The following is a 26554-nucleotide window of genomic DNA, read 5'->3' as shown; positions in this document are numbered from 1 at the left end:
ACAGTAAAAAGCAATCCTGGTTCATGCATCAGAAACAGTCCCAACCTGGGTTGAAAAAGGAAGAGACAAATGGCTCAAAAACATTGACGTTAGATCTAGTGGTGGATTAGACGGCCAGACAGTCCGACAGCCTGCATAAGGTCAACCGGTTTGGTAGAAACCCTGTGAAAGCCCTTTTATGTGAGACCATTTGGGGCGTCAATTGCGAACTCCTCCGAAAGTTTCACAACATCACTACGGAAAGTAGTTTCTCCAAGACGGTGGAGCACGATGTGTAGCACCATATCAATACCACCGGCTCTCTAATCTTCTCAAAGGTGCGTCCTCTTTCATCCAAGAAACTAGCTGTTGCGAAAAGGGAGTTTTAAAATTTGATGAAACAGGGTATCTGCAGACCATCAAACAGTTGTTGGTCCTCTCAGTTTCATATGGTCCTTAAGCCAAACGGCGAATGAAGGCCATGCGGAAATTATAGACGTCTGAATGCCCAGACAGTTCCAGACCGATATCCCATACCACTCATCCATGATTTCGCGCACTCATTAACGAATTGCCGTGTTGTTACGACTTTGGATCTAGCCAAGGCATATCACCAAATCCCCCTCAACTTGTCTGCACGCAAAACTAAAGACTCCCGCGAGGTTGAGTGGTCTGCTGAGGCCGCCCGGTGTTGCCTCAACAACAACGTGTTGAGGCAACGCTGCTGGCATCTCCTCATCCCCTAGCTCTTTTATTATGTGGTGATCACATTGGGCGGACAACCAATCATTGCCATATCTTTCCAACATTTTGGAACAGGAGGAGAGGAGAGAAATGGGACGGTAATTCTCGGCAAGCGTACGATCGCCACTTTGGTGAATGGGGATGATGAGAGCCTTTTTCCACAAGCCGGGAAAATGATTCTCTTTGAAGCTTTTGTTGAAAATAAGAAGTAGGGGAAGGGAGATGGGCTTACTAGTTGTGAGCAAAAAGAGGTTTGGAAGACCATCGTAGTCAGGTCCGACGTTGGCATCAAGTTTGCCAATGTACGCGACAAGGAGAGGGGCAAAAATGGGAATGGTATGCGATGCGGGGCAGGCTACATCCACTAACCGGAGGGATACAGAGGAAGGAGGGGGAACATAGACTAAGGAAAAGTAACGTCAGAGTAAATCACAAGATAGTTGGGGGGAGTTAGCTGAGGAGCCAGAGAATTTAATGGACGAAGGGGATAGCGGGACTTGGGAATATGGCATCAAAAAGGTTTGAGGTTTCCACGCTTTAGTGAGTCCTCAACATTGGTCGAAGTTTTTTGTTGACTTTAGTGGTGAACCAGACAGGGTAAGAGCGTAAGCACTTAGAAGAGGAGGGGACATAATAGGAAAGAAGATCAGATAAAATGGTATAGAAGGTGTTGAGTGCTTGGTCACACGTTAATAGAGAGAGAAGGGGAACCCAGTTGACTGCCGCCAGGGCTGAGTTCAGACCTTGGAAGTTCGCTTACGAAAATTGAACTTGGTTGGCTTGCGCGGCAGCAGAGTGGTGTCGGGATATCTGAGCATCGAACTCGAGAGCAGGATGATGGGCGTCAGGGGCAACGTAAAGCGGGGCATGAAGGGATTGGGAAAGGCAACGCACAGGAAGGTTAGAGAGGATAAGATCAACAGAGCGATCTAAGTGATTTTTAGAAAAGATAAACGGCGCAGCTGTACATGAAAGTGGATAGAGGAAGGGAAGGGTGGGTGGAGTTATTACGGAAGGAGTGAAAGCCAGGAGTAATGGACCAGGGGAGCATAGGAAGATTAAAATCATCACAGATGATGAAAGGAAGTAAGGGGAATTACAAGTGATGTGGTCCCCCCCCGAAGGGACAGTATAGATGAGCGGAGGAGGAACTTTGCCTGTTTCTAAAAAAAGGTTCTTGTTCATTGTAGTTGAGTCATCCTCTTTATTCTTGAGGGGACTGAATTGGAAATCAAACTTTACGTAGCCCTGAAATTTTTAGAAGGTTCGACGACAACAATTAGAGGAATTTTAATGTTCTTCTGTTTCCTCTGGGGTGCTTTTGGTGGTTACAATTGCTGGTTAGATAACGCTAGGGCCCGTTCTTTGTTATTATCATAGTTTCGGTTGAAGCAGTGCCATGCTCCGGGCAGGCGATCGGCTTGGCGCTGAGTTCACCATATATATATATTTTACGGCTGCCTCTAGCGAAGCAATCCGCAAACTGCGAATTAGGTCCTCTAGGGATTGTTTTTATTAAGGGCCTCTTCTAGTTTCTTCGGGGGGGTCTCATTTTGTTCCCCTTAGGGAAACAATTTCCTCATTTATAGGCTCATTTTTCACTGTTCTATCGGAGTCGTGGCCTGCGTTAGACTTCCTTTTCGTAGATACGACCGATTCCGTTGCTGACTATAATAGAACGACTATAATTGAACTTTAGGTCCCCACTGAATTCGTGTGTTACACACTGAAAAAAACGTCCCATCATGTCCTGAAACCTACACATCCTATCACCTTGACCGAATGAAGACCATTATAAAGAAAGCCTTTTCTTTTTACCCACAGGCAGAGCGCTTTCGATGGATTTGTGTATTAAACGAAGTAATGAACGACCATTTAACCTGCAGCAATTCCACGAGTAGGAGTCCCGTAGCGCTTGCAGTTTCATCCCTAAAAGGTAAGTACATTAGCAACACGCCAAGTACACCTGTACATTAGAAAGTCCTTTCTCTCCTATGCATTCAAATTAAACCAGAGCTCTGAAAAAAAAACATAAAGGACTCGCCGAACTATACAAAAACCAAACTACCCTTCATTCCCTAGAAATATGATCTCCCAACTCTCGACCGGCAGAGAAGCAAGACCTGAAAGGGAAACTACATACCAACAAAGTCGAATTTCCGCCCGCACTCATATCTTTAAAATATTACGAAATCAGCCCCAACAAAAAAAAAATACGTCGCATGAACAATATAAAAGGCATCTTTATGCCGGCCTTAATGGTTCGCTACTTTACTCGGTAGTGTTCCACTAAAGGAAATTTTTAATGAGATTTTTATGAGCCCCTTAGCTGCTGCCGTTGCTGTGCCTGTGCTTCCTTTTTAGCTCGAAAACGATGTTGCTGGTCTTCTGTCGTGGCTGGCCCTAGCTCCCAACTCCTCTCCTTGCCTGCCACCCCCACTTGTTTGCGAAGAGGAGCGACGAGCCAGCACTATCAAGTGCCAACTTTATTCTGACCTATTTCTCTCCGGAAAATTCTCTTAGTGAAATCCACTTTTGCTAGTCGTGTTTTCTGCAATGACTACGACGGTGAACTGCAAACGGCAAACTACCCTCAATGACGATGCACTTTCGCACGGTGAAAATATGGTTAGATACGTGTGTGTATGGAGCTTCCTAACGCCATGAGGAAATTGCAAATTCATAGAAGATTTCCTTACTCTCGCAAATATCAACGGTGGCGATAGCAGCAGTCACTATCACAATGCCGCCTTGATTCCATTTGCAACGGTTGAGGGTAAATGCTGGTTGGGGCTGTATTACCACAAGTTTGATGATTGAATGGGAGGTCCAGGATGATGTGGTCCGGGAGCGAAAAAGTAGAGGTTTAGCATTCGGGACAGAAAAATGTTTTAAAATCGTCCGTTTTGAAAAGCGGAAAGAGTTGAATGCAAATTTGATTTTCGTCCTGAATAGATGTGAGCTTTTCAAATCAATTATGGAAAATTGCATTTTCCAGGAAATCTCATGCAGAAGATTTGAAGATATTCTACTTTATTCGAGGCTTCAGATCGGTCTGCCCCGTGAGAGGATATCCTAGAAACTCTCTATAGAGCATCTTATTAAGAAGGAGAGTTTAAAGTGCATTATGAATCGTAATATGGGGTTGAAATATAAACAGGCCAGTGCTAGGGGTTGGTAGTAACGATTGGAGATAGGTTGGATAATGTGCAGGCTTAAAAAGTATATATACATGCTTTCGCACTTCATCTAGAATTTTCTCTAAGTCCCTCCTCTCTTCCGCGAATCTCTGCCATTGGACGAATAGGTGCACTGGGCTCTCCGGGACCTCATCGCAGTATAGATACTCAGATGAACTGCCCAATTTAAATCTCCATGGCCGTTGAGAAACAGGGTAAAATCTTCCCATGCCTTCTCTCCAGCTACTCCCCGATGGTAGGGTTCAACCTGTAAGTTCAATGGCCCTTTTCTGGCTGGTCCATATGCTTATCTCTCCCTTTCAGCTTTTTTCACCTGCAATAAAGAAGGAGGGACCTGACTTTATATATGTTCATCATATCATCTGCCAGAATGTCAATCGACGTCATTCACGGGATGACGAACGCTGCATCAGATGATACTCATCAGCCTATCTAAGAGCAACCTGCAAGTATGCCGCGGTACTCATACGTTCAGCATCATCCTTGCTAGAGCCATACTCGTGGTGGATACTCTATGTACTGCTTAAAATTCAGTTTTCTAGCTATCATCCTCACTGATGACCGGCTTGGAGGTGATGATATACTTCCCAATTCTAATACGGGCGTAATTTCTCTTGCGACGCTTACTGATGAGGACCACTTTCGTCTTTTCCTCCGCGAATGCCAGTCCAGCGCTCTCTATCCATGCCCTAATAGCACTGGTTGCTTCACTTGAGTACAACTCAACATCTTCGAGATACTTTTTGACCACAATCTGCGCCCCTTCCTTGAATTGTATCGGCGTCACATTCAGAGCCCCTGGAAGGTGTCAGTACTCCTCTTTTGTGGGGGAAATGTCCGCTGGATGATTTTTAACAAGAGGATATGGCATGTGATCTACGGACTTGAACGGCCTCTGAATCGCTCCGTCACGATTTTGTAGGCGCCACTCTCAAGGGATTTTTCCACCTACGAACAGAGCTCCATTATACATTCCTTCTTACCCCGCTGGATGACGTTCTTGCGACCTTTCTCCTTTTGCCCCTGACCGATCCTATGAGCCATTCATGTGGCTCGGTGCTAAGTCGATCAAAGACTGGTCAGTTCACTATACCACCAGCAATTGGGTTTTCTTATGGGGAATGAGCGTCTTTTCGGCATGGATGCGTCACATCTTTTGGCAATGCATTGTGCGGCTGGAGAGCACTATCCAAGGGGGTGCCTACCTTGGTAAACTGGTCCAGCCACACCTTCATGAATGTTTGGTTATCCGTTGCTCTTGCAGACCATCCTGGCGTTCTTTTCGATTCTGGCTTTTGGTGTGTGGGTCTCTTGTCCGGTGGCTCTCTCCATAGTTCAAAAGTGACTGCCTGGTTTTCGAAATCCTCGCTAACTTGCCAGGTCATATTACGTGCCAGCGCAGGGTTGACAAAAGTCAGATCTACAATTGAATCGAACCCCTCCCTTCCCAGAAGGGGTTAACATCACTTTCGTTGGAAAGAACTATATGTAACTAGGCGAATGCTTCCAATAAGCACCGCCCCCCTACGTTAGTTCCTTTGTTGCCCCACTCGATGGCCTAAGCGTCAAAGTCACCGGCTACCACCTTTGAATTTCGTTGAGTTCAGACAATGTGAGATTCGTTGGGAGGTGACAGCTGTATACGAATATACCGCTTGTTTTTATCCACAGAAAGCCATTAGCCGCCAGACCCATGGTATATTTTATTGCTTGGCGAGTGCACCGTGGATGTGAACTTAGGACTTCTCAATCCCTAAACAAAAACGTTGGATATAATTCGCACCCTTGTTGAATTTTGGAAATTATAAAAGGGAGCGTATAAGACCTGCGAGCCGCTTCGTCACGTTGCTCCCAGAACAGATGAGGGAACGTCTGGTGCGAACCCGTAGCCGTCTTCGCCATTCTGTTAATTCTTGAACTTTGGGTGTTAAACCCAAATAGAGGCGAGTTCGTATAACTATTTTCTTTTATTATTCAATTGCGCTCGTTACTTTCCATCGACGAACTGGGAGACTCCAGCTCTCCAACTGCCCTCATGCCCTCTTTCCGCCCGATGTCGCATCCGACGGGCACATCGCCTAGTTGCTTGTTCCAGAAAGGGCTGTGAAGCAAGTGTTTAGCATCGCTCCGCCACACCGCCTCGCCCTCAGCTGAAACTAAAGGGTTTTGGCGAGAGCACCCATGGCGGGACTACTTGGCCGCGGTAGACTGGCGGACGTCAAAACGAATGCGGCGCTCTTGCTTCCTTCTAGAGGCGCCTTCCTTCTGGAAGAAAGACTTCAGCATGTCCAAGGAGATCGTCTTGGGCTTGCCACCGACGTCTAGACTGAACACGTGCTCCTTACGCTTGAGGCTTTCAGATGGCATCAGTCCTCATCAGAGCGTGGTGGCGACTTTGAGTTCCCTAGGAGTGTGGACCGGTGGCTGCGTATGACGAGATGGCAGAAGTGGCTTTAATTAGAAAGCGGCCTCTTGTAGTAGGCGCAACAATCAGGTCTTTCTAAAACCGTCTCTTTGGCCGAGGACCAGGTCGTCGATGAGTCTTGGCTTGTCTGCAGGACTGACTGCAGATTGTATGCGATTATCCGGCGGGAACACCAAAGCACGAAATTCACTCTCAATCGAAGGTATCAGCACGGCTGTTAAGTTCTTGAGGGATATTGCCACCACGTAAACCGATTAGTGATGCTGAGGCAATCCTTTTAGCTATGCACGTCTCGCAAAGGGTCTATAATGTCGAGGTGTATAGTGTGGAGACTTAGACGAAATCTCTACTTGGTTTCTAGCATGTCTAGAGACCTTAGATTTCTGGCATTCGATGCACTCTCTGGCTCAAAAATTCACGTCTTTGTTCATGGTCGGCCAGAGATATGCCGTGAAGCGCAAGATCGTACACCAAGTGAAACACTTCTTTACGAAAAGTCTCGGGAATATATTGCCTAGGTCCGAGGGAGATCCCAATGTAAATATAGGAATGTGAACCGAACATGGGGTACTCCTTGAACCTATATTGAAGTTCGACTGCAAGCTCTGAAGAACTAAATCATCCTTCTGGGTTACAGTGATTGCCGGAAAATCGGCCTGAATGTTGACCTCGAAGATTCGGGACAAAGCGTCAGCGGCTAGGTTATCTTAACAGAACACACAGTTAATGTTTAATGTGAACTGGTTTATGCAGGGTAAGTGCCGACGTTCACGAGATGACGCTTCTGCCGTCAGGCAAAAATCAGAGGTTTATGGTCTGTGAACAAAGTGAACGGTCTGCCATTAAGGGAAAAACGAAAGTTCTTTATGCTGAGATACGCGACTTGTATCTCACGATCGTAGGCACTGAAGAAATCCAACGGCTTTGTTTCACTATTTGGTGAAGAGTAGCGCCTACTGCGATGTCTGTGGCATCGATAAAACACGGCTAGGTGTTCCTATTGAGGGAATGTTAAAGGTGTAGCGTCTACCTGTTACTTGGTGGTTTCAAACGCTTGGATGGTTTCTGAAGACCATACAACCTCCCTGGGATCTTTGGTCTTAGAGCCAGACAGGAAACCGTTAAGCAATGTCTGGTGGTGAGCGACTTTGGACAGTAAACGACGCACGGTCAGAGTTTACCACGCCTTAGAACTTTCTAAGGTCTTTGACCGTCTCCGAGATCGCTTGCACCTTGTGTGGGTCGAGTTAAATGCCGTCAGGAGTGATGGAAGGCACTTCGACTTTCGACGGTGAAAATTAGGCTATTGTCAAGGAGGCGTTGAAAAATGCACTCGAGAGATGCCAAATGCTCGGTGGAAGATGCGACCAGAACGTCATCCAAATAGACAACACAAAAGTCCCAAGTTTCGTAGTACAGAGTGGATAAATCGCTGGAAGGTTCGCACCACATTACATAAGCCAAAAGTCATCCATGCGAACTCGGAAGGGTCCAAAAGGTGTGCAAATTTCTGTCTCTGGAATATCTTCGGGGGTTGCAAAGATTTAGTGGTAAGCCTTGGTGAGATCGAAGGTCGAGATAGCACTTCAGTTCGCCAAGTAATCTACAAAGTTTTGGATGGTTGCAATGGAGTATCGGTCCAGAATCGTCTGAGCATTGAGACCTATATCATCTCCACAAGGTCGCCATTGGGCTTGGGGATGACCCTGCTTGATTAGTTCGTTGAATTCTTTCCGCGCAACAGAGAGCTCCTGGGGTGGTAAAGGACACACCTTCGAGAAGATTGGCGAACCAATAGTGCTGGACATCACACACGAATGCATGGATCGACATCGTCCTCAAAAATAAAGAGCGTTGTTCGTGCAGGTTGAAATTTTCTCTGACGAGCGAAGAGAGATTGTGGGCCCTATCAACGACGTATCCTACATATCTGCCAGCAGCTCATAGTGACACTGGAAGTGTGCGCCTAACATGTCTACTTGCCTGTAGCCATAAGTTGCGATGTGAACATTAGCAAAGAACAGTCTCAACTTGATCTTGGTGTTGGGATTACTGTATCTCTCCCTTGGGGGGATGGAGTTGAAAATTCAACCTTTACTAGATTTTCGATTTCTCGCCATTTTTTTTATTTTCTTTTACTCCACGTGCGATATACGATCTTCCTGTCCTTTCCCTTTAAGCAGGATGTGAAAACCTATTTGAGGAAATGGGCTACCACCGCTGATTTCCTCAATATTCTTCCGGTTTTTTATATGATAAACCCACACCTCCCTCATGGCTACATCTCCCAACCTCTTCCAACCAGAACTTTCACTCTTGCCATGCATATTTACTCCAAAACAAATTCACCCTCTCCAGCTTGATTTGAATATTCGAAAATTTCGTTAACTAATTGCGCCTCATGCATATGCAGCCAGTTAATAGTTAATAATGCATTCCAACGGGCCGACCGAGCCCCCCGGGAGCCCATTGCGCGCCCTCCGCCACTCCACAGCACAGAAGGGCACGCAAATTACCGAAAAGGTGGCCAGCTCCGCTTCCACACGACGTCAAGCTCGTTCGCGATGGACCAACTTGAGTTGAAGACGTTCTGAGCGTGTCCCCTCGCGAAGCGACCCAAGCAGAAGCGAGCGAGTCGACCCTACCGTGCCTCCCAATCAGCACGAACGAGACACCCGCAAAATCCATCATGGCCGACATCGTTTCGTTTCGTTCTTTTCGGTTTTGTTTTCCTAAACCCGTTCTGTTATTGATATTCACTGCCCATGTCCCTACGTTCCGGTCGTTCTCAGGCCAGAACACCGTGCCGCCATTCCACTCGGCCCGGTGTCATTGCATTTCCGCGCAATTTGAGAACCACTGAAAGCGATTTTCCCATACATTTATTTACACAGCAGCCGCAGCAGCGCTCGCCAACCAATCAGTCCATCTCTCTCCGGCGCACGGCGAATGAATGTGCCGGAACGTGCGGTCCGCGACGGAAACGGACCATTGAAACGTTTCGCGTTCGCGTCACTTTGTGTCGACAAGGGAGGACTTTGCCGAAAATTTTCTCTGTGTCCACCCGCCGAGCGGATTTTTTTAGTGAAAAACCCTGGAAAAAGTGCGACAAACATCGTGAAAACGTGAAAACTCAACGCCCGGAACGTTTTGCAGCAACTGTTCGTGACGAATTGTGGCTCGGCTGGACGGTGGAAGTGAATTGAGTGGTCGCGCCGTGCAAGTGCTCTCGAGTCGGTCGTGGAGGCAAGGAATAATCCGAGAAAAGTGCAAATTGGAGTGTCGTGACGGGAGCCAAGTACCGAATTCTCGCTGGAATTAAGGAAATCGAAGGAGTTCGACTGGGGAGCCGCCAACTGCGGCTGGATTACGTGTAAATTTCGTGGGCAATTGTGCACGGCGGTGGCGAGCCCGTGCAGGCCCGGATCCCGTGCTGCGAAATGTGTGAAGGGCTCTAGGTCGTCGGAACGCCCAAAGTGCGCGCCGCGGTTCGCCGCCGACTTGACGAGGAGCCCCAGTGGCCCCAGCGCGGAAAGTGCAATCGGGAAGATGTTCTGAGCGGAGCGGTTTGTTTTGCGGCGGAGTGCGACCTCTACGGGTCGGCGAGAGTGCGGTTGGCGCGCGTGCAGCCCGCGGCGGAGCTGGTCCTGCGGCTCGCCCGCCCAACGGAGTGAGTGTGGTGTGGTCCCTTTGTCGCCGCTTTGCCGTACGAGATCAGCGCGGATTCGATTTCGAGTGTCTCCAAAGCTGCAACTGTTCTCCGTATGTGAATCTCTCAATCCCAAGGTAATTATGGGCAACTGGCCGAAAAGTTCAATTTCATGTTTACGGTGTGCCGCGGCGGCCGAGCGGGCTGCGCCCTGCAGAAGGGTGTCCACCGCACCCTCGGGAGACGGGAGGGTGGATGGCGGGTTCGAATGGAGTACGGCCGCCCCCTGCCGGGGTGCAGGGCCACCCGCCATTGGCGCAAGGAGCAGCCGAACATTTTCCACGGTCGAGGGAGAAAAATACGGAAACGGCGTAAAAATTCAAAAGTGTCGCTTTGTGCGACGACATGGACGACAGTTGCGCGCGTGTGGAGCGGTGCGGTTGTGTTGGTGGCGATTTACACACGGATTATGTGAAGGCGCGCTGCGCGGCACCACTACACGCGCCCGGTGTTGGGTATCGGCCGTCGTCCGTCAGATCCGCGTTGCATTGACGGCAGAAATCCAACCCGAGCGGGTCAGATTGGTGGTCGCTCCCCAGCAGCCACGCTCGCCAGGAGTCTTAATTAGTGTCCATGTCTTACAAATTAGTTGAAGGACTTCCTGTAATTGATTTCGGGGCGGAAGAAGAGATGTTTTGCCGCGGAGAAGCCTCATATTAGCATCTCGTGGCCGAGGACCAGTTTCCTCCGGCCTCGACCGGTCACTTGGGTCAATTCTTGGTAATCTGTGGACGGCAGAAGTGTGCATCCATCATGTTTTGTGTTCTTTTTTGTTTTATGGGGTAATTGCTCTTGTCGACATCTCCGTCTGATTGGGCTACTTCGCTGGGGGAGCGAGCGAGACAGGCTGAGGACTATTGATTAGTGACTTACAGTACTTCGTCTAAGTTTTGGTATAAGGTAAAATGGAAACGAAGCTCGACTGATTGCAATGAAAAAGGGAATGACAGTGGGATTGATTTTGATAACTGAATTGGGATAAACATTTTCCTCCCCCATTTCCTTAAAAATTCACAATGAACCTAATTTTGTCATAGTCTATTCAGGATCCAAGAAAAATGTACCCTTGGCAGAATTCACTAACCTAATCATCCCCTTATCTGCTCACCTTTCGTGGCAGAGGGCTAGGCTCGATCACCGGCCTAACTTGCCTCGATACCTCATTAGCATTAGGGATAGTCTGGTAGATGAGCAAACACTACACCCTCAGTGACCACGAGGTCATCTTGGGGGTGACACTCGCATGCACAACAGAAGTGGAAAAACTCTGATCGCAAGCTAGTCCATTGGAGTTTTCGGCGAGGAGATTTTCCTGACGGATTCACAAGGAGGTCACAAGACTCAAAGGAAACCGCCCTGGAAACGGTGAATCAGCTATGTCCGTGGGCAACTGAGGCATGCGACTCCACAAAGCCGCGACGATGTTTACATCGCAGTAGGAAACCAAACTGCTGATGGAACCAGAATATCTTGCTTTTGAGTTCATCGTGCCTGTGAGCGAAGGAAGCCAGAACATCGGGAGCTGGAGAAAGAATATCACCTTAAGCAGGAAATACGGCAAAGTAAGCGGAATTCCTACAGCCAGCTCTCCTTTGAGGCAAATACGAACCCGTGGGGTGCTGTTTACAAGGTTGCAATGACCAAGTTTCATGGGTAAAAATCATCCCAAGTAACGAGCCCACGCCTTTGGTCAAAATAATCTCAATTGTTTCTCCACAAAAGGAAAAAAAGTGGATCTCAGATAATGGTTCAACGGGACGTTTTCTCGGATTTCCGGGGTGATCGAGGAAGAACTACGAAAGATCGTCGAATTGGGGATAATGAGGCTCCGGGATTGGAGGGAATTCCGAACAAAGTCCAGAAGTGGGCTCAAAAAATCAGGCCCTCATGGTTCATAAGCACATTTGAATCGTATATGGTGGAAGGAGTGTTTTGTATCCAATGGAAAAGGTAGAGGATGGTATCGGGTGAAGCAGTGTATGATTCCCTTGCATCTCCTAGCGAATAAGGCACATTATTTTCACCAGAGGATGAATCCGGCCGATGTGATTACGGACTTCCAAAAGCCACTAGGAAAGGACTCTCTCTCTTTATTTCCGAGCCAATCCGACCCATATTTTTCAGGTGATCAATTCAGATGATTTGATCCTATCGACGGATTGGTCTATTATTCAGGTAGTACCCATTCCTAAAGCTCTCAAGGACTCTGAACTTTTGACAAGTTATCGCCCTATCGGCCTCATTAATATGTTTGCCAAATTATTAAATTCGATGATCAAGGTTGATGAATAAGTCCTGCCGACTAACTGTTACGCCTACTCTGCAGGCAAATTTACATTTGCCGCCATTAATGACGTTTTGTTGCACATCTCGATAGCTAAAGGGAGGAGTCAGCAGGTTTTTGCTGTGGTGCTGGATGTAAAGAATGCCTATCGGAAGGTGGATCTTGCGACTCCGTGTGACATAATGTCACATTTAGGTTTTCTTGCAGAAATTATGTGATGGGTGTCAAGGATAATATCCAATCCAATCGCCTTCAACTGGGTTTAGACAGCGTTTAAGTTGGCAATGGTATCTCCCAAGAATGCGGTTTAAGTCCGTTGTTCAACCTATTTACAGCATCCCAAATGTCCTCATAGTGTTGAAATTTTTCAATTTGCAGTCGATTTCCTTCCTCCAAATGTCTGTAAAGACAGATTAATCTCTTTGTTGATGAATCCCGTAGATCGCCGTAATGGCTGCCTTCAGCGTCCGGAGCCAATAATCCATTGGATTGCGGATGGTATGCACTTGTCCGCTGACGTTCGAATGTGAAGAACTTTTGTAGCCGTGTGAGTCGCGCAAAGGTCCTACAATGCCAGGGTATACAGTGTGGGAACGCTTTGTCGACTTAGGGACTACTCCTACTCCCTTCCTAGCATGCCTAGTAGCTTAGTAACCATTCTCACGTCCAAGAATTCAGGTCCTTTTTCGTGAACGGCCAGAAATACTTGCTGGAGACTACCCGGTTCGTTGTCCGAATGTCGGGGTACTTAGAATTGTGCACCGAGTGAAACACTTCCTTATGGAAATAAAAGTCAACACCATGTCCATCCCTAGTAGTAACTTTTTATTCGACATCGATATTTCGGAAACAACTTATTCCCTTCTTCAGTGCCAGGTGTATACTTCCTTATGAAAAGCTAATGGAATATATGACCTAGGTCCTTTTTCTGAGGTCTCGCCGCAGATAGAGGAAAGTGAGTCGAAGATAGGAAATTCCTGAAAGTTGTATTTGTAGTCCGACTGCAGGTTCTGTAGAATTGCGTCATCCTTCTGATTGTCGAAAAATCTACTGCAGCTGGGATTTTAATCTCTGAGGTCTGTTTCAAACGTCAGCGACTAAATTGTCTAATCATGTTGAACGCCCGATGTAAACTGGCAAATGAAGATTGGCTAGGGGACGTTTTGTGGTGCTTCTACCGTAAGGCAAAAAATAGAGGGTTGTATACCCTGAACAATGTGCACGGTCTGCGTTCAAGGGAAAAATGAAAGTATCAGATGCTCAGATGCACGGCTAGTAATTCATGATCATAGACACTGTAATTCCATTGAGGGGGAAAGAAGAAAACCAATGGCTGTCAGTTTTAGTTTACCATCTGGTGAAGAGTAGCGCCAACTGCAATGCCTGAGGCATCGACGAACAAGGCTGCATCCTAGTAAGGGAGTGGCGAAATTGTAACGTCTACTACTATTACTTTAACGGCTTCTGGAGACCATACAACCTGCCGCGATTTTTTGGTCTTAAACCCAGACTGGCTTTAAATAGGACCTAGTGGTGGGTGGCTCTGGCAGGGGATCACAGTAGTAATTTACCATCCCCAAGTACCTTCTAAAAACTTTGACTGGAGAGGAGGACATATTGAATAGTTTGGTTTCGATAGCAAGAGGACTAAATCGAAAATGCATTGACTGCGATTTTAACGCGCGGACAGTAGAATGAGAAACTATGCTTACCAATGCAAGAAAAGCCTTCTCGTAATGGGGTCAAAAATAAAATCCATTTCGTTCGTAGACCCTGCCACATGTTGCCGTTTCTATCTTGGCACATCACTGACCGATATATCAACTTTGAGTATCAGGCAATCGTTTCTGATCTGAGAAGCAAACTAAAAGCTTGGCAACTGGTATTCGAATGAGGGAACACTAGGCAGGTGGAAATAATGGGTAAGGAAATTTTATGGAGATTTAGTAAGCCCAGAATAGCATGCCAGACAAGAAAGAGCATCTCATGTGATAGAATGCTTTGTGAGGAACACCACTCATGCCACACTTGTCAACAGAAGACCCAAAAACTTATAGAACTGTGAATTATTTGGCTTTTGTACAAGCTATAAATGAGTTAAGGGTCCTTGCGATATCAGATTTTTTTCTGAAGATTATTTAGGGGTTATTCCCTGAGGAAGGACAAGCAGGGCGACCACCTACAAGTACTCGTAGTAACGAGGGACCGTGAAAGTAGTGTGTGCCCTAGCGTTTGTCGTGTCAAGGAGAAGCCAATTACTTCGCCCAAGGAATTAAAGTTGATTAAAGACTGGCGGTCTTACTATAAGACCACTGTTAGTTGGAATAATAAAACAATGGTGTTTTACTGTCAACATAGGCTAAGGGCCTGCCATCAGTTCTGTTGGTGTACTTCTCCGGGTCCCAAGGGAGAAACAGAACCACACAACAACAGTCACCGGGGTACCCTGACTTGGTACAATTGAATTGTATTGAAGAATTTCGTTGACGATCAGGCCATACACCAGAAGGTGTGCTGTTGAGAAGGCGGAAATTGCAGTGGACATGCAATGGAATCCACTATTTCAAGATGGCCAACGAATGGGTCGCTCAGAAATACATAGCCCAGAACAGTGGAGGAGGAGTGCAAGCTTCTCGGGCAGTCCTGGTGGGAGCTGGAACACATTTCAATCAAGGACAGCATATAGGCGAGGTTGGCGCGCTTTGTAACATTAATAGGTGAATGGTAACCACGGATAGAGGTGCATTGATTGCCACTGTGCGGCATATGCCTGCCAATTTTGTTTCCTCCGTGTGAGTTTTTTTTTTGTAAGTATTTACCTCACCTCGAACTTAATCTCTTTCATAATGTGAAGTTTTTCGATATGAAAAGATGGCGGGAAGAACGCTTTAATCATTTCCATGATACCATCCAAAGACATACAAGGATTCATGACTTGGGCCGGATTCGAACCTGGGGCATGAGCTGGAAGTCGTGCAGAAGACGGTTCCGTTGTTCTTGCCTAATCTCACCGAATTTCTTAATGCATTATCGGATATTATCTCGGTTGAATATCCTAGTCTGCCTTTTATTCTCAGTGAGGGCTCCAAGCTTCTCTCTACTGAATGACTAAGCTCTCTCGGTCTCTCCGTTCAACCTTACTTTGTCTTCAAAGGTATGGAGCTTATCTACACTCATTAGATTCCGTATCCAAAACCCGCGGGTGACCGTCCACACTGTAAACGTGTAATCAAAATAAGCAGAAACTAATGAACACCTCTTTTGTGGGGACAAATTTGTAGATTACTTCCAAATGCCTTTCCCACCTGAATCGGTATCAATCCGACCTAACCAAGCGTAAAAGGAATTACACAGTCCACGTCCCAATCTAACTGAATTGACACTAAATTGCTGGAAACTCTGAGATTAGTGCAATCATAATTATCCAGTCGCCAAAAGAATTGGCACCAACCTAAATGACAACCATAAAGAAAACCCAGCCGAAACGAGCATCTCACCTTATTCAGGCGTTAAGAAAAATCTCGCGGGAAAACCGCCATAAAGCATTTGGAAAATCTGTGAGAAAACGACGGAAACAAGTTGTTGAACGCAACGAAACACGGCAACCGAACGACCTAACATTTATCTAACTTTTGCATTCAACACGACCGCGGCAGCAGCAACAAGAGCCGGGACGGCAACGTCGATTGAATTACCCCCAAAGAAAAACCGCGGTGCAAACTTGTTCGCGGTTTTATCTGCTTTTTCAAATCTCGAACGAGGTACGCGAGGCGTGCAAATCGAATTATCATTAGATGGAAAAATACGAGATTCTTTTTTCGCAATTAAAAATTACATCATGTCGATTTGTGATATGATAGCTCGCCGAGCTGCTCATTGAGAGTCATGTCTGCATTTTGTAGATATGGTTAAGTGGTGCTAATCGTGTTTGATTGATTCGCGGCAATTTGGATTGAGTATGTTGGGGGGAGGCGTCTGGGGGGCTGAAGGAAGCACGAAAAGTCGGTGTTGCTTTTGGATTACAGCATTCCACCAGTGGAATCTGTCTCTCTGACCTCTAAGGGCTTGGGGATCCAGAAGACCCAGCTCTCTACCTCTTCACGTATGCTCGAATTGTGTGGCGAGCAAGAGGCAATCGATAACTCATTCTCGGACTTGGCATTGTGTGGAATCAATTCCAGCGATAAAACACGCTTTTCCATCAATCCGATAATGGATTATTCGCAGTTGTGCAAGAGATTATGTGTTTTACGACAAACATTGCGTGACCCAGTAGCAATGCGCAGCCGACACACCATTCAAATGCAGGAAACGAGCCCCGATTGCGTTTAATTAATAAACCTTATCTGAATTTGGTTATCTTTTCCGTGCAAATTATGGTCAGAGGTTTCGTATCCAGTGGCGAAATCTGCGCACATTCAGATTTCTTGGGCTTTCTGTTTCGACTTGCGGAGCTGTCCCCTGAATTACATACGACGACCAGAATGAAATTAGCTAAATGATTTTTCAATTATTCAGATTTACGAGCAGCTGGTGGCCATGTTAAAACCATACATCCAATTAGTTTCGCCAGCTATGTCTTTCACGTTTTCCAGTTGAGTGAATCAATCATGAATTCAACAGTAGTTGATTGACCACCACCCCGCCACTGCCGCCATTCTCACCGGTCCCACTTGATCCGAAATTTTAAATATAAATCCCATTAATTATGCATTATATTCAAATTATATTGTTACAATTCATCAATTACACCTTGAGCTGGTTTGTAAACACACAGTTTTGATGGCCAGATTCGTTGAGAGTCGTTTCTGCTATTAGCGGGGCCAGCCCGATGAAGCGGTCGAACAAGTATTTTTGGGAATGTTATGTGATTGATGTTTCGTTGAAAATTCAAGGTGGACTGGCTTTTCAGATATTTTGATTGAGTGTAATTATGTTCTATTTAGGATAAGTGAGTGAATGGCTAATGCTAGGTGATAGCTGTTGAGAATCGTGTGTAGCGGATAAATGTCCGGAAAGGATGATATGCGCTTTTGATGGCTAGTAGATTTCGAATAAGTGGTACGGAATGATGGGATTATTTCTCATTAAGGGGTCTTGTTGACAGAACTGTCTCAATCATGGCAAGAATCCAAGCTATCAAAGGCTTATGATCATCATCATCAACCGCGAACAACCGGTATCCGGTCTCCTTATCCTTAATAAGGAACTCCAGACATCCCAGTTTTGCGCCGAGGTCCACCAATTCGATATCCCTAAAAGCTGCCTGGCGTCCTGACCTACGCCATCGCTCCATCTTAGGCAGGGTCTGCCTCGTCTTCTGTTTCTACCATAGACATTGCCCTTATAGACTTTCCGGGTGGGATCATCCTCATCCATACGGATTAAGTGACCCGCCCACCGTAACCTATTGAGCCGGATTTTATCCACAACCCGACGGTCATGGTATCGCTCATAGATTTCCTCATTGTGTAGGCTACGGAATCGTCCATCCTCATGTAGGGGGCCAAAAATTCTTCGGAGGAATCTTCTCTCGAACGCGGCCAAGAGTTCGCAATTTTTCTTGCTAAGAACCCAAGTTTCCGAGGAATACATGAGGACTGGCAAGATCATAGTCTTGTACAGTAAGAGCTTTGACCCTATGGTGAGACGTTTCGAGCGTCTTTGTAAGCTGAAATAGGCTCATCAAAGGCTTATATTTGAAGCAAGTCAAAAACCGCAATCATTCTTAAGTGAACAATGTCTTAGGGCGTAACCAAATCGCTCGAAGAAACCATTTTTGTCTTATGATAACTTCACTAATAGTCTAAACTTTTCATTTTCGTACGCTATATAAAGATTTGTGCTATGGAAAATTACTTTCAGGGGTGAACTTAAAAAGGTTTTCCTTTAGGCACTCACCATTCTCGTCCTTTGAGCTTTCCCCCTTCTTCCTTCCTTCCCCAGCTTATTCTCTATTTTTACAATTGCGGAAGAAATCGTAAGCCAGTTTCCTTTGACCTCATCATTTCCGCAATTATATTCTCTGGGTTCACGTTCCTTCCCAGCGCTTGGTTCAGGCTCTTTTTTTCCATCGCAAACTTTGGGCAGTAAAACATGATATGCTCTGCATCATCCAGTGAGGACAGCCCAAAACGGTATAGAAACTGGCCGTAGCAATCACCGCGCCCAGTAAGGAACTGGGTAACGTTATAGTTGGTGTCTTCATCTTGCGGCTGAAGCCATACCCTAATGTTGGCAATGAGCCTGTGGGACCACCGGCCCTTCAAAGACTCGCCCCATCTTCGTTGCCGGAGATCACGCGACTGTGACCTTACCACATTCCTACGTTCCGTGTGCCCCTCTTGCATGGTATAGCACACTAATTTCATTCATCAGAGTGTCGACTGCGATCTTCTCCAATGCCACCAGTACTGCCTCATCTGATGAAGTTCTGAAGGCACTGCTAACTCTTAAAGCCATCAGCCGGTAAACCGAATTCACCTGCTTCCATTTTTAAAAGTTTGTGATGCCTCTGCTCACACAGGTGACGCATAGAGTAGAATGAAGCGCACCACTCCGGCTAAAAGTAATCATCTTCTACAGGGTTTTAGATCACCGGCATTCGGCAACATTCTTGCAAGTGCCGTGGCGGCATTAGCTGCCTTTTGAATTGAATTCTCTAGATGCTCCCTAAAATTCAGTTTGGCGTTAATTATCACCCCCAAGTACTTGATAGTCGGCTTAGAGACGACCCTATATCTACCGACTTCCACGTTCACGGTGTTTTTTTCCTACGGTACGTTATTAAGATCGTTTCCGTTTTCTTATCCACTAGGGTCAATCTAGCCTTTTCCAACCAGGTCTTTATCGTTTTCATAGTCTCCGTCGCGTAAACCTCCACATTCTCTCGGTATTTTGCTGCAATAACTACAGCCTACAGGTCATCAGCAAAGCCTGCCGTCTTAGTCTCCTCTGGGACGGGAAAACCGAGCTCAGTGTTACGCCCACTGTGACGATGTACTCTTTGGAACCCTCATCTTCACCCTTCCTATACCACCCTACCTTATCTTTAAAAGGTAATTCTCGATGAGACTGGTCAAATATCCAGGAACACTTATGTCAGCCCAGTTGGCGGAATTGAATGCGTTTTTGACATCCAGCGCCACCACGGCACAGCGACCACCAGAATTCAGTGTATCTTTTGTCAGGCTCATTACTGTGCATGTTGCATCCATCGTAGAGTGGGCGCTTCGAAACCCGCGACAGGTCATCGCCGCTTTCGATGATGGGTAGGAATCTGTTATAGATGATTCTCTGTCATCTTACCCATTGTATTCAACAGGCACATTGCAAGACATGATACTAGATCTCTAGGTTGCTTTTTGTGTTCGAAGAGGCTGGACCTAGTCTTCATTGTCAGCTTCGAAGCTCGGTTAGGGAGGCCATAAAAATCTGGGGTCTTATTGTCACCATTCCTACTACATATTTCCCGTACTTCCTCCTCGGCAACTGGAGTCATCACGCACTTGTTGACTAGGACCACCGTTTGTCTTCCACTCTCTTTCAGTAGGCGTGAACAAGTCAGCGGGGATGCCTTTTCATTACCACCCTGTAAGCCTCGTTCCATGAGTTGATATCGGCATCTTCGCACAACTGTTTGAAGCAGTTCCTTTTAAATAAAACACAATTGATTACAAGACTAAATGACACACTATAATTACAATAAGTACACTGTCACTATCAAGCAAGCAAAGTAGTTCTGCAGAATAGACCAGGTTATGCCAGAGTGTGTGTGTGTACCCCACAACTTTGGGGAGAATCGTGCCTGGTCGGTTTTGCAACTGATGCTGCGCACTTGTTGTCGGAAGCACTGGTAAACAGCTGCTCATGGTTTTATCTTTCACTTGAAAACCTCGAAGTAGCCATCCAAGTATCTTGGATTCATGCTGGTTTCAAAGATGAGCAACAGTGGACAAGGCTTCAACTGGAGTTTTGGCCTTAAATCTGCTTGTGGCAAACGTTAGGGGTCCTGGGTCTAGCAGGTGACGCCTCCAATGAGTATAATGCATTCTGTTGTGCTCAATGGCGCAGAGGTATAGGCTGATGCTCTGGTCAAGGAGGTTATCGTAGGCGCCTTGCTGAAGTACAGAGATGGGGAGCGTTACGGGTGGCGTCTGCCTACCGCATTGAGTCTTTTTCTTACTAAGGAGCATAAGGTTATGCACGAGTAAAAGGAAGAAGACTCAAGGGAGGTGCATTTTGCAACAGGGTTGTGGACGACATCAATCGTACTTGCTTTTCTTGTGGATGAAGGAATGAAATTCATAAGCAACACAGAGGGGCTCTTTGCAAACAACATTGCCCGAGAGATGCTGAAGAGCATTGACAGATGAGGCCATGTTGAGCATTACGTTCAGGAAATTCTTGCCATAAAGGAGATAGAGCTGGAATTTTTTTTCCTTTCTTTCCCCTTCCCCTGTTGAAATGATTTTCTTGACTTGAAGGCTCCCTAAAACGGGAGAGGTGGAAGGTTGAAAGCCCGTAAATACAGGCGTCTTTTCTTACAGTTTGAGAGAACAGTAGCTCATCTTCCCCTATATGTCCCCGCAATGACCTGGACCATCCCTTCCAGTTCTCGGACCACAAATCAGAGGGTTTGCTTCGGAGGGCTTCGCCATTATCACATTATTTCTTGCTTTCACAGAAGCAAGCGGAGAATGAATACTTATCGACTACTGTTGACCCTGTTCGCTCATATTTTTAATAATATGTAAGTCACTTTTCCAACTGAACTAACGTCAAATGCACTAATTTATTATGTACAAAGTGTACTTGGGGAAAATAGTACTTTATTTGTCGAGCAATGCATAGTGTACACCGAACGATTCCATCCACTCCAGCGCCAATCTATGCTAGGTCTTATCTCGGAATGTTTTTTTTAGTTCCCCCACTAAATACACAGATTACGTGCAACGACTCGGTAATCAGTACACTTTGCACGTTTCCTTCATGACATCCATAATTACTCGCAAACAAATTTATCAGAATGAGTTGTCTGCACACATAAATAATAATGACATTGCATGGGAAATATCGTATATAAGCCCATGTACAAATATTGTAAATCACCCGCGGTCACATCATTAAGTCCATTACAAGCAACTTGAAAAGCGCTAAAATAATTTCTTGTTTCTCTTTTGCAATCTGGGTTTTTTCTGTGCGGAGGATTTTTTTCCTTGGGGGCCTACAGTCGCCTTTACTTGTTTTTCGGCCCAAACGACGGCGCGATGTGCTGCTTCCGCAGTAACTGGTCACTGGCTTAAATCCCCAATGGCGGGTATAACTTTCACAGCGAAATAATTTATTATTAATTTTTTACGCGCTGTTGTATCTACAATTGTGCTAAATTGACTACAAAGATTTTCTGCGACTCTGTCTCAGTTTTCGTATCTGAGATACGTGCGGTTGGGTCGATAGTGGACCGTATGGGCCCCAAGTCAGTCGCCTTGTGTTGGCTAACTGTTCGATTGTTGCCATTGCGAATTGCGAAAAATAAGTTTGAATTTAATTAACGTATATTCTGTCTGAAGTACCGAGCAAACACTCCAGAGACTAATGTACAGATTGAAAGATCTAATGGAAAAAATTGATCATCTAACAATGGGCTTAGCTCTGCCGAAGCATTTCCTACACTTTATCCGATTTTAGTGTTTAGTTCTAGCGAGGGAAATACACAGCGAGTTGTTTTCCCTCATCATAGAGTGCTTTTAGCTGTTGTCTTTTCGGTTTTTTGCCGCCTCCTTCTCATCAACGATATTTTTCCTTTTTTGCCAAATCAAATATTCTCAAATTACTGTCTGCAATCTTCTTGGTCAGTAAATTGTGCATTTTTTTGTTTACTCCTCGCCGAATGGGGTCTTTGTTTGTTCCATTCCATTTTGAGCCATTTAACCGAGATGTGTGCAAAGTACTTTTCGGCCCAGGGCTTGGTCGTGGCTGTGGTATAAACGAACGCAAAAAAATCTCATCAGTGAAGGCCATGACGAAGTGTATTAGCATCGCTTTTGACTGTGAAACGTTGGTGGAGCTAATATGAGCTTATGGGAAAAAAACAACGGTGAGTTGGAGTAAGGGTGGGGTGCAGATTGAGAGTTCAGAATGTTTGGGATAGAAGCAGAAGAGGAAGAAATTTAATCGTTAATTATAGAGTGTATAAGGCATGCAATATAAAAATTGATTTTTTTATACGAACTGCCTGTATGACCTCTTTGATCGAAGAGTTAAAAATTAAGGTGCCCCGAAGACTTTGCGTAAGAAAGTATGACTGAGGTGTCCGTTACGTGTTCTCGTGCCACGGGTTCGACTCCCGGCCACGTTCACGAATGATTGTGATTGTCTAAAGAGAAAACATTACAATGGGCCTAGCAAAGGCTTGAGTTTTGGAATTGTGGTTCTAAAAAAAAGATACCCTTAAAGTATTAAACCCAGTTCCCACACCTGTCTGATTGTAGAAACCACTTGAATGACAGGGTCCCTATCTACTCCTCTCTACTCCACTAAAATATTCCTTAGTTTCTACTTTCAGGCCATTTTTAACAGAAAACTCATGACTCCTCCCTTAATTCCCACAATCTATCGCAAACAAGAAAGATCCATTCGTACATTTGAGATTTAAAAAGCTAAGCTAATGCGGCGAGAAAATGGTTTGAGGGAATTAAACCAGCAAGAAGGGGCGAAAAAACAAAAAAAAAAAAACAATTCCATCAGCAACAGCTCTTGCAATTTTTGATTCATTAATTTAGAGTAGAAGTGATAAAGATCAATGCTGTATTTGATTTAGCAATTAATTTTGCTACATTACAAGTATTGGAAGTTGTCCGTTTTTTCCCCTTTTGCTTGTCGTCTTTTCCTGATTGGATGAATTGATTATAGATTACATCTGTCGCTACCTTGACAAATGTTTAATGGTTTTTTTTTTCTGATATGGGTTTATTTTTAGACATTTGGAAAGTATTTAGGGAGTGTGAACAGTGATTAACAGAATTAGGGGAGTAATTGCTTATGGATTGGAACAAATTGAAGTGAGAAGCGTGTATTTCTTGGGATGAATAGATATTTTTGATAGTCCTAAAGTTATACTGATTGTTATTTTTTTTTTTTGAGGTAGGGTAGGTGAATGCATTTACGCACACAGTGTTGGACTCCCGATTCGGTACGTCGTCGGACTACCAACTAAACACCTCCCCATCGTCAGAGAGCTAGCCTGGAACCGTTTGTCACATTACTTCGGGCTAGTCCCCGAATTCTCCCGCTTTGCGGAGCCTTCAAATCAGGGAATTCCTTTCACCAACCGGAGGGGAGAGGAGGAAGGGAACTGTCAGTTCAAGGAACCCCCTGCCATCCGGTTCCTCCACCGGTCGAGTTCTATCTTCTTAGCAGCGAGAAGAGCCCGAACGTAATGGGCAACACGGTTCCACCTGTCAGCAGTCCTCAGCATCTCTTCGACAATGTTGTCTGGAGAGAGATCCCCTGTGTTTAAATAGAGCTGCTGACGAACTCCCTTCCACCTTCCACAAGAAAAAAAAAGTGTGGTGAGCGTCGTCCACAACTCCATTGCAAAACACACAATCCAGAGAACGCGCCTTTCCAATCTTGTGCAGGTAAGACTGAAAACCTCCATGCCCATTTAAAAATTGGGTAAGGAAATAGTCAGTCTCACCGTGCTTTCGATTCAGCCACGCACCTAAGTTGCCGATGAGCCGCGCAATCCATCTGCCTCTAGTTTCATTTTGTCAAGAGAGCTGCCACTCTTCTAGAGTGTGTTGCCGTTCTTCGCGAGCAACCATCTCCCTTGGCTCATCTTCCTTGCGCTTGTATATGGCCTGACGCTCCCTAGCAAGAAGGGCAACGGGGATAACTCCCGCGATCACCATCACAGCCGGTTCAGAGACAGTGCGGTACGCAGACGCCACCCGTAAAGCCCCCCGTCTCTGTACTTGCGCGAGGCGTTTACGATATACCTCCTTTTTAAGAGCGCCAGCCCATACCTCTGCGCCGTAGAGCAGGATAGACTGCGTTGAGCTCATCAGGAGACGTCGCCTACTAGACGTAGGACCCCCAATGTTTGCCATTAGCCTGCTTAACGCCGAAACTCATCTTTGAGTCAAGAGTCAACCCGAGGTACTTTACCGCTGATTGATATTTTGATTGTTATAACCATGAATGACGTAACATGTTGATCCCAAGAAAGTCTATCATACCCGAAGATATTCAAGTGATTTTTTCGGGCGGTAGCAATGGTGGTTATTCAAAGGATGGATGGAAGGATGCGACGGTTTAGTTACACTAATAGTCACATCTCTAAAATTGGGGGTCAATAGAAACACCGTAAAAAAATAATTTTCCCACACCACTATCCCTAGAAACAAAAAGGGAGATCCGAACATCGGTCAAAAATAAGCCAGGAGTAGATCTACTAACAGGGACCAAATGACTGAACGTATCTGTGAGACTCGGTTAATAATTGTCTAGGCGAACTGTGTAACGGTATATTCGATCAATCAAATAAGAGTGACAGGCGTGTAGACAACGTGTGAAGGTTTCACTTTCTGCAAAAAAACATCCCCGATCGCTTGATCTGCTAGAAGCTTGAAAATCTTGACTTCAGTGATGACATCGCTAGTGCGCAAACCTCCTGTTTACGACGGCGATTGTGACTCAGATTCTCGATTTAATCAACCATCTCCAGAGAATTCCTTTTTCCAGACAAATACTCAGGACCTCACAGTAATTTCTGTCGGATTCACCTCTTCTCTGGTAAAATTCTAATCTCCACGGATGCGTGCATTTCTTTCTCGATAAGGGGTTCGAGCTAATTACAATCGGCCCACCCTTTTCAATAAAGTTATTGGCTACCTACACATCAATCCTCTCTAGGTGTAAGACCCCTTTGGAACCTTGAAAAAAACAAATTAGTCCCGTTTCTATTTGATACACCCTCGTAAAAGTTATAGCAACTGGCGAAGTCGGCTGTCACGGAGAAACCCCACTACAGTTTGTCGAGATTGAAATGTCTAAATTGGGAATACTCCAGGACAAATATCCTCTCGGTGTTTGGACAATGCCTCAATTATATCAATCAATTTATGGACAGAGACCGATTTACGAGCACTTCGCGTATGTCTGCACAGATTGGCCTGGCAACTCTTCCGACTTGAATCACATAGAAGATGTGTGGTCTAAGTTGAAGGAAGGTGTGTTAACGTAATCGTGATCAAAAAATAGGCAGCAGTTGATTGATCGAATACAGGATGAGTGGAACACAATTTGGGTGGAGATTTTAACAATATTTTCCAAAATATTAGGCGAAGACGGCTTTACGATTTCTTACCAGGGCAGAGACAAATCGTCAGACGCTGCCTCAACTCTGCTCTGGGAGTTATTATATTTAGCGTAAATCCGCCGATACTTTGGGCCAAAGCAGAATAAATTTTTTAAAGGGTTGATGAGTCCTAAGTACGCATCCAGGGCAGAGGTGGGGCAACATCTGATGATTTGTCTTTACCCTGGTAAGAAACCGTCAAACCGTCTTTGTCTAATATTTTTAAAGTTTGGGTGCTAAGCTAAACGAGGGATCCGTAGACCAAAAAAAGAGAGTAAGTTGCTTCCCATTTGATCCGGTCCGACATCAAGTGGATGCCGTCTTAGGACTTCTCAATCCTTAAAAAGAAGTTTCAAAGAGCGGATTTTGGACTTTTAACTCGATTGCTAGTCTCAGTCCCATGTTGTGAACAGAAGTTGATTTTATGTTTGAACTGCTGCCAAGTTATATCCCTTATTTTCACAAGTGTCTGCGCTTCTATCACATCTGATAAGTTACTGCTGAGTTTGCTTTATAAATATAAATAAGTCCCGGTCGCTTCGATCCCCGAAGTTTGGAAATTTTTTGGTCACAATTTCGCAAAGGCTACTCCCACTTTCATCAAACTCCCTGTCAGTCAATTACTCCCTAATTTCTCTCAACTACCTTATTATTTACGTTATAATCTTGTCGAGGATTCCGTGTCTGGAGTACTGAAAGCCTCCATTCAGACCCACTTTAATTTTTGTTCTTCACCAAAGGCCTTACTTGTTTTCTCACCTACCCATGTTTACATTCACTACCTTAAATAGCCTTTCTCTGATTCATCTCCAATCTAGCCCAGGCAGATTGCGTGCTGCGTTGGTGTTCT

At 45.4% G+C, this 26554-nt stretch overlaps 1 protein-coding gene across 3 annotated transcripts in view; it reads left to right on the top strand.

Moving 5' to 3' along the window:
* Positions 1-26554, top strand: part of LOC119659284 (zinc finger protein 609) — a 182573-nt gene that overhangs the window by 25618 nt on the left and 130401 nt on the right. For 2 of the 3 annotated variants that reach the window (XR_005250334.1, XM_038067293.1), the window contains exon 2: positions 2548-2659. The gene's annotated coding sequence lies outside the window, so the exon portion shown is untranslated. Of the gene's footprint in view, positions 1-2547; positions 2660-9344; positions 10135-26554 lie in introns of those variants that run through there. The other variant, XM_038067294.1, reaches the window with a different exon arrangement.

This window comes from Hermetia illucens, chromosome 6 (genome assembly GCF_905115235.1).
Source record: "Hermetia illucens chromosome 6, iHerIll2.2.curated.20191125, whole genome shotgun sequence".
Classification (NCBI taxonomy): Eukaryota; Metazoa; Arthropoda; class Insecta; order Diptera; family Stratiomyidae; genus Hermetia; species Hermetia illucens.
Note: the sequence above shows the minus strand (reverse complement) of the source record. Positions and strands in the feature narration are given on the sequence as shown.